Source organism: Gambusia affinis, linkage group LG21, assembly GCF_019740435.1.
Source record: "Gambusia affinis linkage group LG21, SWU_Gaff_1.0, whole genome shotgun sequence".
In the NCBI taxonomy this organism is placed as follows: Eukaryota; Metazoa; Chordata; class Actinopteri; order Cyprinodontiformes; family Poeciliidae; genus Gambusia; species Gambusia affinis.
The window spans coordinates 9,723,163-9,738,020 of NC_057888.1; positions in this window are offsets into that span (position 1 = coordinate 9,723,163).

The window sequence follows — 14,858 nt, forward strand, 5'->3', positions numbered from 1 at the left end:
TGCCATGTGCAGGAACACACCACTCCCAGTCAAAAATAACTAGTCAGAGCCAGAAGAGAAGATTTTAGCACTATCAATCATGTTTGTGTATACAATGCAGCAGTGCTAATAGCAGAGAAACAATTTAACTTTACAGGAAAACTGTTTATTTGCTGTCATTAATGCCATGCTAACTAGCCTGTACATTCATTGCAAGCCCCGTTGTGGGAACAGAGGTGTGGCTTTGCAGAGAGCATAGAGCATAGAGGGCGGTGTGTGTAGTGCATACATGATGGTGATTGAGAAGAAACTTCCCTCTGCCTCTGGTTGTTTCTGATAGGATGCTATATTTCTACAGATGGCATTAGGACTGCAGGGGGGCGGCAGAGGAGCTCTATTTTTTTCCCACGGATTATCTGTCTCATATTATACTGTCATGTTTTACATTTCTTTTATTATAAAAGTTATCTACTGCAACTTGGTACCTTCTTTGGCAGCATGATTAGGTTGATTTTAAAAACTCATTTGTGCCCAAGTTTTCACTTCCTGACAGATTTCTCCACATGCTGTTCAGTATTGTCACATAATTTTCTTTTCTTGTGATGTCATCCATTGCAGTAAGTGCACCAGTCCCTCTTGTAGCAAAACACCCACGGAACATGATGTGACCAGCCCTATACAAGATATACTAACTCAGAATGCTATTATGCCTGAAAGCACATTTGTTCAGATGGACAGTCCTCTACTCTGTGAAGCTCCCCTCGCCCACTGAAGGGTTACAGAAGACTGTCACCCCCAACCACCCTCTTGCCTCCTGACTGTCATCCAGTATTTTCTGTGTAATCAGATCTCAGGCCTTGTGCTTTATGGGAGAAAAAAGCCACTGGAGATTGGCAGCCTACAACAGGATTTATGGCTGTTGTTTCAGGTGGGAGGTGAGTTAGTTTGGAAGAATGGATGGATGAGTGTCAGAGAGATTTTACACTGCCCTCTTGTGCTCTGAAACATACTGTACTGCCTCCCCACTGTTCATTCTGACTCATTTTTGCTATGTCCCTGCAAAAATGAGAGCTGTAATGACAGGAGGAACAAAGAGCACTGCAGTTAAATTTTCTGTGAAATTACTTTCAAATTATGACTCAGAAAGCAAGGTTACGCTCTTTCTTCTTCCAAATTTCCAATATACAAAACACCATTACTCAAAAATAGTTTTTACATGTTGTCTCAGGACAAGTACAAACTTGAGAAAAATGCCATGCATTTGTATTTACCTTCACTTTTCACTCTGTAGAATCAAATTTTGTCTCCACCAGCTTCACACATGTGAAGAAGGACAAGTTCAAGCTCAGATTGTATGGAGAGCGTTTTATTTTTAAGATGCCTGACAAATTTGCAATTTAATGTAGCATTGCTGCTGCCACCTTATTTTACCATGCAAAATTGGTTTTCAATCAACCAATAAGCACACCGTCTTTTAGTTTTTAATTTGTACAAAAGAATTATACCATGCATAGTTCCTTCCGCTCAACAATGAGGTGCTACTTTATGTTTATCTGTCACATCCCAATAAAAATATATTGGAGTTTGTAGTTGAAAGTTGACGCGATGTGAAAAATTTCAGTTTACATCTGTGTAAAATGTAGAGGAAAAAATCATATATTTATCAAAAATAAAACAAGGCACTTGAATATGCTTTTATAGTAAGCCTGACTGAACACTGTAGACATTCTGAGCTGCACTCTTCCTGCTCTGTCACATGTCAAAAGGATAGAGAGGAGGGTGAGGAGGAATAATTGTTTGATCTGTCCTTTTGCCTGTCGCTGCCCTAATCACTCAAGACTGATTCAGAAAATGCAGGCTTGAATGTCAGAGGGCCTCCTGTGGAGAGGTGGAGCATTTCACTAGCTTTGGACAGCCGTGCCCCGGTAATCACCACTCTCAAACCTGGCCGGGCACTCCAGCACTCCCCTGATTGAGCACCTCAATCTAACAAGGTGCTATTGCCAGAGCCAGAGATTCTGCCAGGTTTTGACAAACCGGTGGATTGTCGTCCGATCATCATGGGACACTGCCTTTTTTTCGCATCTCAGCCATGCATGCAGCTGGCGGCTCAGAGACACAGAGAGCTACAGCGGAGGAAATTCAACATAAGCATCAAAGTCAATGTCCCTGAAAAAATATGATAATTCTAGATCATTCAAAGGATACAAAGGCTCATTTTATGTCATATTGAACTGACAAGTCATTTCTTGAAATCCACTTCATGTTGCCCATGTGATTTCAGTCTGCTATCGTGTTCCGTCTGACCTCACTTCTGTGTGTGACACCAGGGCTCTCCCTGTGGGAAAACAGCCTAACCTCAACCAGATAGGTACATTTACCTTTAACCTCTAACGTTTACCTCTGGAGACACAAATAATTAGAGTCAAAACAGTTTCCTTTTTTCATCAGTCTACAAAATATCTCATTGCTTCACAATAAAAACAATTGAATCCTCTGAAATATGAATATTATTTGTTATTGCACAAAAAACTTCTTTACTTAAAACTTAACTAAAGATAGTTAAATAATATTCCTCATAAGCCAAAATATATTTTTAGAAATATTAGCTTTGTAATTTCAATCAACTGGCTAGTTGGAAGCATTTGGATGGCACTTATCTTGTAATAGTAAATGTAATATTTTTTTAAGCTCTTTACATTGCTCAACTTAAATTCAACAAGACAATTTTTCCAGATTATACACGTTTAGGCAATGAGGTAACCAACTGGCATTGATGTCCCCCAAGAGCATTTACTATTATTATTATAACATTAATGAAAAACCTTCAAAGAGAGGCATCCAGCAGCCATTCTAGCTTCCAGAGCTCTTTACTCTGTTTCTACTCAAACCTCAGTCGCTCGATGGAGGAAGCTCAAACCTTTCTATCCATGATCTCATTGATCACAATATAATATGGCACCTGATCTCTACATTTTGCCTGGTCAGAAGAAATTCATTTTGCTTTTAAGACTTAGCCTACCAAGGTTCAGATGTCGTCCTCCTTCATCAAACCACTGTAAGCTTTATCCCTTCAAAAAAAAAACCTTCAAGGATCATATTAGTACTAAAACCCCTTTGTCACGGAAAACCTATTACCGTATTTAAACTATTGTCAGATTTGGGGAATCTTTCCTCCAAGGGTCAAAAGTTACGTCTTTCTTCTCATATTTTCCTAAAAGTCCAGATATGTTTCATAGGCAAGAGCTTCAGTCAAGAATGTGTTTTAAAGGTTATGCTCCCAATTACAACTCTGTTTTTGACCTAATAGTCATTTTGGTTATAAAGAATTGCAGTATAATCCCATTTCTGTGTGCTAAATTTATAAAGCATTTACATGGCTTACTGTCCTATCCAACAACAACAACAAAAAATAAAATGCAGAAAAAGAATAAAAAGCTACTGCAACTCCCAGTTGTGGCCCTTAATTAAAATCTGTAGCATTAATAATAACAGAGAAGCACTTCTTCAAAGTGTTAGTAACACATTTTATCAAAATCAAATGCAAATAATATGTCATACAACGAAATAGCTATGGGTAGAAAAAAGCAAGTACCACTATGCAAACAGCCATTAGACAAAAACAAACCACTGAGCACCAAAACATTGAATGCTTTACTGCACAGTGCAAAATCAGCCAAGCTGCTCTCCGTACCTCATCACCACAGCACTTCTTATGACTAATATTAGTGTCTTGGCTCAAAATATAAATGGTTAGTCATAAAGAATTCATGTATTTTTACTTCAAGAGTCCTGGAAAGTTCAATGAATATTTATGCAAGTGAACAACTCTCAGGGCAACAGCAAATGTAAAAGTTAAAATGGAGAGTAACTGATTTCACACTCCCACGAGTAGTGAGTTCCGACAGTCAAATGGATTTTTTTTTCCCCCTCAAAGCTCTGTCTGGATCCTTAGAGTGAATGCTGTTATTACTGTAGATCACAGAGGCAGAAAGTTAAGTGTGTCATTTTGTAATGCATAAAGTAAAGTGATTTTAAAATACCTAACAGTGACCACAGCACAAGGAAAATATCTTAAGAATGATAGCAATTTCCAGAGGTGCAGTCTTAAAAAATATATATATCAGCACTTTTCAGGTTGCAAATTATAAAAATGTCATTCTTTTCCTATAAATTTGTTAAAACCTTGTAAAACAGTACTGACACCTTGGAAATTATTCTTTGACAAAATTCTGCAAAAAACAATTATTCATACATTTGAAATGTTTCAAAGGTGTAAGCACCTGCTGTGGGTATTTAGGTAGGGCATTCAGAAATTATGATCAATTGCAGTTTTTATACTCCTGGATTTAATGTGTCATAAAAGTCCCTATTCAAAGAGAAATAATAGCCTTGGTCTTTGCTCGTGAGAGGTGAAATTTATTGTAGTCTTGCCTTAAGTTCTTTAACCTCTCATCTGTTCCCAGCTTAATGTAATACTGTTGATTTATCTGTGATATATTTGTAGCTGCAGGCATTTTTCTGCACCTATTCAGAAATGAATAGACTGTCTTTATGGGCGTGAACGGATGTTTCATTATTCCAGTTGACTTGACTGTGAATTGTGGCAAGCATGTGGCAGTCCCTCCATCAGAGGGAATTATGTTCAGCTTCTCATAAAGACATTTGTCATATGGGACACGAGGTATTACAGCAATGAAACACTCTTAACTGCTGTTAAAAAAATCAGCTGCACAGTTCTCTTGCAGCAGGAGCCGAGGGAAAACAGCCACTCGGTCTCCTACTTTCCTGGTGGCATTTTCAATACAAATCCTCATAACTTGATGCTGAAAAGTTGATTAATTGATCATTTATTACAACTTACAGCCTTCTTCTGGGTTATAAATTACAGTCATTAATCAATAAAGAGCAAAGCAATTCTGGGAGACAGGGGACGTGCTGGTTCCTAATAGAAAAGGAGAGATGTGACGCTCAGGCCTTTCGCACCATTGACCACCCTGACTGAGGTGTGCCTTGTGCACCTGCCTAAATTCAATTAAATTACATAATTAATGAACATCTTTTTCAGCAATAATGGACTTTTCTAGTCTGAGAGCCCATTGATTGTAGAATGAGAAACCACTCAACTTAGCCTGTGACCATGAGTTTAGTTTTCAGTATAAGTCCTGAACGCACATTCAGAACACAGACAAAAAAATATTCTGGGTAATTTCTTCCACTCAAATGCTACTTTTATGCTGTGAAGACAACAGTTGGGTCGTTTCATCCAACTATTGGTTTGATATTTGTTACCTAGATTGTTGGGAGACAAGAATTCATTCCTCACAGATTCAATTTCTAAGTTTTGCAATGGCCTAATAAATGATTGGATGTTGTTAATAAGCTGTAGTTCTGTTAATGGCAGTGGGTTGTATTATGCTCCCTTTGCTTTAGCAAACAAGATCAAGAGCTTGTTCTTGTTGCAAAATGGAATATCAGTAGGCTTTGAAAATTGCTGCAAGTCTAAAATAATATTTGCAAAACAAGCTTGAAACAAACTTTCTTTCCATTTGAGGCATTCAAAACCAAGCTTCGCTAATCTTAAACTACCATTTTGAACTTTACAAGAACCTTAATGTTGTTTTCGGGGTTTTTTTTTTTTTTTTTTACGTCAACCTTTAATACTACATCTTACGATAATGCAATCTAACTTGATTTCAAATTGGAAGCAATATTTAAACACTGAGCATAGGAAAATTATGTCTAATAAGGGGCATGTGCCCAGTCAAACAGAGAATTTAATTTCCATTACATTTTCTAGTAATTTTGATTCAATATATGTTTACATCATTTTAGCTATATTAATTTAATAATTCACTTGTTTTGCTGTTTTTACCTAAGGAGGCAAATATATTCTAAGATAAAAAATTCATTTAAAACTGTAATATGCTAAGTTTGAATTTGGTTACCAAACTCAATCTTTAAAAAAATAAAATAAAAAGCTTTATTCGATGTAATGAAGTTATTGTCTTTATTTTAAATAAAAGTCATACATTTTAACCCAATTATTATGAGGTATTTTTTTAAACCTTTTTGTTTTTAGCTGTACCTTTTGATATAAGCTGAACCCATTAACCTAACCCCATCCTCTATAATGGGTCATACCCACAACCCAGCCCTGTCATCTTAAATCAATCCAGAGGTGGGTGATCAACATAACCCAAATTGTGCTGTTTCCAACCTAGTAGTTTTAAAGCATATTTCTAACTTTTCAATGTAGAAAAATCATTTTCCATAAGAAAACTACCAATGTTGAACTCGGCAAAAGATGTTGAGCTGAAACATAAATGATTCTGAATTCCCAGGAGTCTTAAGTTGATGGCAGCGGGGATTTAATGGCTGATGGCGATGGCAATGAACGGCATCGGACAATGCAATCTGGCCCAATAAAAGAAAGAAAAAAACAACTGCTGTTAGAAGACAGCCAAAGAACTGAAAAGTCAGATGAATGACTCGAAGGTTTGCCTCGCTACCTACCTACCTTGACAAAGCACCTTCTCGGCCTAATGCTGTCCAAAGCTGTCACGTTTCCTCTGCTTCATTCAGCTTGATTAATGATAAGCTGTGGGGCACAGCTACAAGGTCTAGTCTCAATTATGAAAGAGGCAGTAAGTAGTCCATTGTGCTAATGTGCTATATTCTACTGACAATGCTGAAAAATACCAATATTTCCAACCAGCTATATCATTTATCTCTCAGTTATTGGCTTTCTCCGACTCTAAGCTTCATCCATCCAAACCCAAGCAAGCTTTATGAAAAACATCCCCATCATCTTTTATTGACTGCTGCTCTGAGGAAACTATCTTTCTCTAATTATTGTCAAGGCTCTCTCTAATAACATGCAAAATGTTGTGACAATATTTTAAATTGATGTTCTCTTTCAGCAGCATTTGCCAGTGACATCTTTGTATGGTGAATAAATTTGACAAAGAAGAAAACTTCCCCTCTCTTGTCATTAAACCCACAATGCATAGAGTTTATAGGGGAAGATAAGTGAGTTTAATATGCACTGGAGGGTAAAGAAAATATTCTATTACCGTGTGTAGTACTGAAATTACCCCATAAAGAACATAATATGGCAATTTGGGGAGCAATTTTTAATATGATTTTTACGACACATGGACCTACTTATGGTAATGAAGTTGTCATAGTAGTTGTTCAATGCTGGTAATGCAGAGACTATCTTTCAATTTGTACGAATTAGACTGAATTGTTAGGAATGAACTTCATTAATGTTGGAATGAGAAACAACATGTTATTGCATTTCTGGACCAGTGGCTCTGGGATTGCGTGTTTTATATTGTTTTGATCTAATTCTCAAGATTGAGAGAGAGAAGACCTTCTTAGGTGTTTGGGGCTGCTCTAAAATACAAACAAACAGCAGGGGATCATCATCCCATTTTGATACTCGACCAAGGCCTCATTGAGAGAAGGAATGATGAGGTTCACAATTCCTAGCAAGATAATGCCTTTTCTGTTCCAATTCTCACACATTTAGTGTCAGATCAGCATCAATATTATATAACAAGGTGCTGTTTTCTACATTTCCTTGGGTACAGTAGAAGGAATCAAATGTGGTAAATAGTTTTTCACTGACATAATGAACAAGGACCAAAGAAAGCAGATGTTTGAAATAATAATAATACAAAAACATACATCAAAAATATAAAAGATTTTGCTCCCTTTTTCTTTGTTACTACTGCATTCTTATTCCAAAATTGAGTAAATAAAGAAATACACCCCAATTCTACACACAATAAACAATATTAACAAATTGAAATACACTGTCTCTTTTTTTTCTAAAGTATTAGGGAAAAAAAATCACACACACAAAATAAATTACTCTCAAAATTGATCTCAGGTGTATCCAGTTCTACTGATCATCCCTCAGATGTTTCCACAACTTGATTGGAGTTTGCCTGTGGTATATTTAGTTGATTGGTACTGGTCTGCAATGAAACATAGATCTTTCTGTAAGTCTGACATTTAACAATGTATATCAGAGCAGAGACCAAGAAAACTGAACTAAAATGTAGATATTGTCAAGACATCAATATGGTGAAGGATACAAAACTGGATGACCTTTATCAATACACTTTACTAGTCAAAGCTCTGGTAGACTGGTTGAATGGACATGGCAGTTTGCATACCTTAGAAAATATCAGATTAAGAAAAGTGAAACTATTTGGTCAATTTAAATTGTTATATGGATGCTTTTGGTCTGATGTGTCATGTTTAGAGAAAAACAGGCACAGGTGGCTAATTTGGCTAATGTTATTCCCAGCGTGGTGTTGGCATCAAAATACCACACGGATATTTTGTCTGCAGCAGGAACTGCCTGGACAACTAAAATCCAATTGAAAGTCTGTGTAAAAATCTAAGAACAGCTATTTACCTGTACTGTCAATCCAAACTTAATAAGCTTGAGACCGTCTGCAAAGAACAATGGTTGAAAATAAGACACAAGACGGGCACCTATTTGTAGACACACACAGAAGACATTGTTGCTGCTACAAGTAATCCAACAGTATGTTTAGTAAATGTTGTGAATATCATGATTTTTTTTTAAAAAATGAATTGACAAACATTTTAAGCAAATTTTTTTGCACTTTATCTCTCTATGCAATAAAGAAATTTTGAGCCAGTAATCCAAGCCCATAACTTGACAAAAATAGAGCTGGTGACATACTGGTGAGAATAGTAGACATTTCTGCAGCCATGCTGGTCAGAACTGGACCATTAATTATGATGTATGTCTGAATGTTATAGATTTTTGAGTTACAACTTTGGCCCAAGTGGTCATTGACAACTGTGGAGAATAGCACATATAATGGCCACACAAGAAGAGCTTGTTTTGAATCCATTGGTAGGTTATGTCCTTTTAAGTCTCCAATATGTTATCACAATTTTTCCTCATCTTCTTTTTTGTCAATGTACAGGTCACCATGAAAATCTTTACCTTTTACAATAACATTTGTGCTAATAACTGTACAAATGATTAATATTGTAAATTAGTGAGTTATAATCCCAAAATGGTCTTGTGTGGTAGTTGTACTGTGGCTGAAGCCTTAGTTCAGTGTTTAATGTGAATGCAATTGATTTATTCATCAATCTTTGACTGCATTGATAGGTGTCTTGTATAGATGTCTTGTATAATTATTGTCTTGTCTGAATTTTTAAAGCAATAACATATATGCACTTTAAACCTGCAGAAAAATGAAGCTATTAGTATGGTGAAAAATGAAGTCACTGGTAACAGCTGAGTATAACTACAGTAATTCCATGACATTTTAATTAACATGTCAATGTCACTGTGGAATTACACTACCCCCTGCTACATGAGAACCTGTTGGGAAAAATCTCTCCTCATATACTGTAAAAATTCATTATCATTTTTCCACAAGTCTGCTTTCATATTAATATTCATTTTAAACATTGATTGCTTTTTCACAGCAGAATGAGTTCCTTTTTTTTGTTGTTTTGCATAATACAGTACCCAGTGGCTCATGTTCACAAACAACAATCAGGGGACAATCTTGTCTTTTAATCTAGTAAGTGAAAAAAATCAATGTCCATTGTCAATACCAGGTGGAGTAATTACCTGTTGAGTCTTCATTCATGTCAGAGTGAACTCTGAGTTTGGCTCACTGAGTACAATCCCTTAATCGTATTCTGTTCACTGATTGAGAAACCCCAAAACATTCTAATGCGACTGGACAGATGTTGGGAATCAGCTTTGATTCTTTTAATTGCTTTGTTCTTTTCCGGCACGGCTGGCGCTTCTTTCATTCAATTTAACAAAATGTAAAATGCAGAAATTCCTTTTCAAATATTCAAGACAGAAGGTGGTACAGTTTATTGTTTTCTTAGAAAAATAGCAGCAATTGAGGAGAATTGCTGTAAGGTTGACCAAGCAGCAATCAGGCACAAAAACGGCAGCCAAAGCTATTTAGCTGAGTGTGTTTATTTTTAAAGCAGTGAAGTAAAGCTGAATATTTACAGTAAGGGTACACTTAAAGACTCCACTGACTTTTAAAATGCTTCTATGACCTTTTTGCTCTTTTCACAATTATTGTGCATATTGCAAGATGAATAAATAGCGCTACAATTTGCTAGAATGTCACATCTGTAGATATCACTCAAACTGTTCAAAGGTTTAAAGAATATATATTAAATTCCCATTACATTACCAGACAATGTCAACAAAATAGAATGGAGTTATCTGTCGTTTCAGCTTAGTTGGAGATTTTTTATTTTATTCTAGTTTTCACCTATTTGCAATACTTAATCAAATTTCCAGACTGCCTTCCCCTGTGTGATGACAAAACAGCGTAACAAGGTGAACAACGGCATAGATTTTATTTAAAGTGATGCAGTAGTGTCCCAAAAAGCGGCGGCTCTACAGACAGATGAAAAAATGTTTAAGTCCAATCAAGTTTACAATGAATGAAATATCTGTGTGGCTCCTGAAGGTGATGGATGGACTTAGATTATTGCGTCAAGGGCCTACAAAAAATAGACATATGTTATGTATAGGGTTGCTGTGCCAAAGCAATGGTGGAAAATTTATTTCTAGTCAGCATGTTCTGTATTAACAATCCGTTTATGGATGTGATCAATACACAGAGAAAGAGAACTGATTAGATGAACCTCCATTCTTTCACCTCAATCAATGGCATATAACTAACAAAATATTAAATTCTAGGAAGAAATTGTTGAAGCAAGTTAGATTTCATTTTGGTGGGACACAATCGATTTCCTCCCACTTCCTCTTCTTTTTGGCCATTCAGTCATGATCTGACATTTGTGAAATAAGACTATATTCCGACTTGTCTGTAAGCCCTGTGACATCTGCTATTAAGTATTTCTTGTGTCATTTATTTGCAGGTTTGAAAAATGAATTTAGCATTGCAGGATTAGAAAGCATGGGATTAAATATTTCCATCATCATAGCATTGAGTGACACTAAGCTGTCTTTCAAGCATCCAAATGATACTCTCAAATTTAATGAGATCTTAAGCCATGCCAAAGTATAATTAAAAACATTGACACAGAGGTATAAGAATGTAAAAATGTCTTCCAGGAGTGTGCATTAACTTTCCAGCTACTAGCCTTATAGGAAGGACGTATTTGGAAAAAGCCTAATTTTATTCCAGTGTGTTACCACGAACAAAAATTAAATAAACGTGGTGTCCAGGATTTGTCACAAACTGAATGCTATTTCCGGATTTTGTCAGGCTTAATCTGTGTTAGTACATTTGCTGATAAGTTTTTAACCTGCGTTGTTCCAAAGCAGCAACACAAACACTCCCACTCCCTCTAAAAGCTGCCTTCTCCCAGCAGGTGATGATGATGACAGGGTCTGGTGGCAGGCCAAAGCCTGGCTGGTGTAATGTTTTCACCCGGGCTATTCCTGCCATCATGAGCACATGGGTGGGGACTCTGTGATCCGCTGGCTCTTACCCAACAATCCATCACCTCTACCCACAAACCACAATAGGACACATGACACTGAAATGTTTGTCTGTCAATGTTTTGTCCGCATGTCAGATTTAAATGGTTTATATCAGCAGTTGGTATAACACTTATTCATTTGTTCTGTGTCTGTAAAGTTTTGTTTGTAGTCATTTGCATTTGGCTATTTTAAATTCTGCAAATGTAAAGTGCCCGTTTGTCTTCCCTTGCAATCTCAGCACATATAAATTGTGAAGTTGGAATGATTAATTAGATCCTATTTTATTTTTGGACAGTGATCATTCAAACAGATCTTTCCATTCTCTTGATGCCATGTTTTCTCACGTGTGCCGCAAGGAAGCAACTAAACACTGAACCTGGCTCAGCATCCTCATGACTGTCTCTCTGAATATCCGTTGCTGTGCACACTGCAAAAACAGCATCTGGAGTAGCCATTTATACTGTATTTATAACTAAAATATTACAAATGCTTAAAATTGTAGCTTTGCAACAGTTTTGTTTGTGCACAACATCCTCAACTTAGTGTTGTGGCTGATTAAGCCAAGATAATGGTAGATGTAGTAGGTGGAAAATCTGACCCCCACCCTTCGGAGCCCTTGCTTGATCGCAGTCTCTCTTACACTTTCAGGCGCTGTCGCTTTGAATTGGTGAAAGGCAGCCAGGCTGAAGATTTCCTACTGACTGGAGAGGAGTCGTTGGCCAGGCTTTCCTTGTCATTGGAAGTTAAGGCAGTCACTGATCCTAATGCTTGCACTGTTGTTGCAGCATTCCAATTTTTAATCACTGCATGACTTGTCAGATTTAATGAGGGCAGTCGGGTAAGAATGATCAACACACCAGTAAGAAGAACCTTGTACTCTGATAGTTACTATCTGTTCATATACATACCAAACACAACCTGGTATCAAAATGACAGAAATTTAGCTTTGTTTTCTCTAATATGAAAACAAAGTTGACTGCCAAACAAACGGCAGTCAACTGTTTTGTAATATTCAGGCTTTATCAATGCTGTTGTCAAAAGATGTCTGGGTATGTGTGCGAGTGTTAGTGCGTGACGGTAAAAAATTCCCTTGCCGAGGTAAAGTGTGGCTGCCGTGTGTTTTGCAAGCGTCTCTGCCCTCTTTAATCCTTTGTGTGGAAGCGGGTCTAGAGGTAAGCAGTCTGAAGAAGCGTGAGTGAAACTCTTCATACAAGAGATCTTCCGTCACTCCTACTTTAGTCGGATGTCTCTGACAGGCCTGACACACTGTTCTCATTATATGACAACCTGGATATTGTTGAAGCTACACAGACATGCAAAACTAAAATGTATTGCTTAATGTCATTACTCTATTTAACACAGAAAAGCAAGACTCATGCCCAGAAAAGACATCTTAATCAGCTGTACTGGATTTTAAAGAACTGAATCTTTTTATTTTTTTTTTTTTCTGTAATGTGCAATGCAGCGTTGTGTCTTTTTGTACATATAGATTGTACAGAGAAGGTGTATTCTGAATGTGACCTTGATGTATTTTAAAGTGCTTTTTTTTCCCTAGATGGTGGTGACGAGAGTAGACCCAGTAGGGGTCCTTTTGTTGCTGCATGTTCTTGACATCGGTTGGATGTATAAGAGCTTTAAGAGAGAATCTTGGTTTGAAAAGGTTGCAACCAGAACTCTAACCTCAGAAGGGAGACTGTTAGCTTACAACATGCAAATCTTCCAGTTTGAAGCATTAAATGTTATTTAACGTGTGCTAAACAGTTTAAGAGTTACTTGGTTTAATTTTGATTTATGGACAAGAAACTTTGGGTTTATATACAAGAAATCCTTTTGTAATAAAGAGCTTGCTGATTTAATTATAAAATGCAGATGCTTCAACAGCCAAAAGAAGCATTTGTCTAATTTAAACAATTAAAAGACGCAGAGAAGCTAATATAAAATTACTGCATGTTTATCAACATAGACTTTGTCATTAACATTTACAAAGCATACTAAAAGTACAGTACTCTTCTCTTTAAAGTACTTCCCTCTTTTTCTTTGCAGTCTCCCATGAGTTAAGTGGAACATAGACATTTTGCATGAGATTTTAAAGTATTTGTTTCTTGAGACTAATGGTTAATAATTTTTTGATTAAAATGGAAATTATTAGCAAAAGCAGTAAGGGTTAGAGGTTAGGTAGAGGGGTCAGTATGTTGTTTGTTTTCCATTTGTTTTCCATCCAAACACAGTTAATTAAAAGAATGACAAAGCAGCATTTTTAAATGAATATTGCTAATATTTCACTTCCTTTGTCTGACAAGAAGAGTCCTAGTAATTCCTCACATGTCTCCTAGAGTTACAGGGGAATTTCTCTCAGAAGCTGCCCCTTCAGCTCAATTCCTCCCCACATTTCCGAAACCTTTTCATTTGTATCCCCTGGAAACCGCTCCACATTCTTTAAACTCTCCTGTTTAAAAAAAAGGAAAAAGAAGAAGAAATGGAAGAGGACGAGGAAGAAGATGAGGAGCGGGTGGGGGTTGAATCCCTTACATGTTTTGTTATGCCCTTTGATCACATGTTTATCTTTAAAACAGATGACTGACCACCTTCCTGTTGCTATCAGGACACAATTATTTGAAAGTGTTCTGAAAAAAAACGGTCTAGTGTTTCTTGAATCGATGAATCCAAAATGGGAGAAATAAAGGCTCATCTATTCTCATTAAGGCGTTAATGTATTTTTACAAAAAAGACTCCCATATCCTATAATATCATTGTCGGCAGTCAAGAGCTTTACTTGTCAGCTCAAGCCAGTTTACAGACCGCGCAAAAAATAATCTACCAATCTAATTAATGCTCAATTACAGTCATATGAATCAAAGAATTGTACAATGTACACACTAGCAGAAATCAACAGTAATTCACAGGATGCAAGTTCTTAAAGATTTTGTTTTGTGATCATGATTATAAGATGCAACATGTCCTGCAAAGTTAAATGTGAAGGATTCAAGTAAACGACACATTTGATCTTCTAGTTCACATTTATCCCGAGAAGCTGAGAATGCTTTGCTTGGAGGCTTCTGTGGATCAGAAGGCTGTCAGATGTCCTCTGAGGCTTTCAAAGTGAACTGACATGCTCTTTCATGTTCTGATGTCATGTATATTTTCAATGTTACATTAGGTTTTGTTAGTTCTTGACTCTGTTCCGGTATAATCTTTAGTTGCTTTCAACGGCCAAAGCATATAAGGTACCATGGAAAAGTATTCATAACACTGAGGTTTTTTTCACAGACCAAATACCAGAGCATGTCTGTGAACTGGTAGGGAAATGGTACATGATGTTAGCATTTCTATACAAATAGAATGCATGGTGTGCATTTGTATTCAGTCTCCTGTTACTCATGCCTTT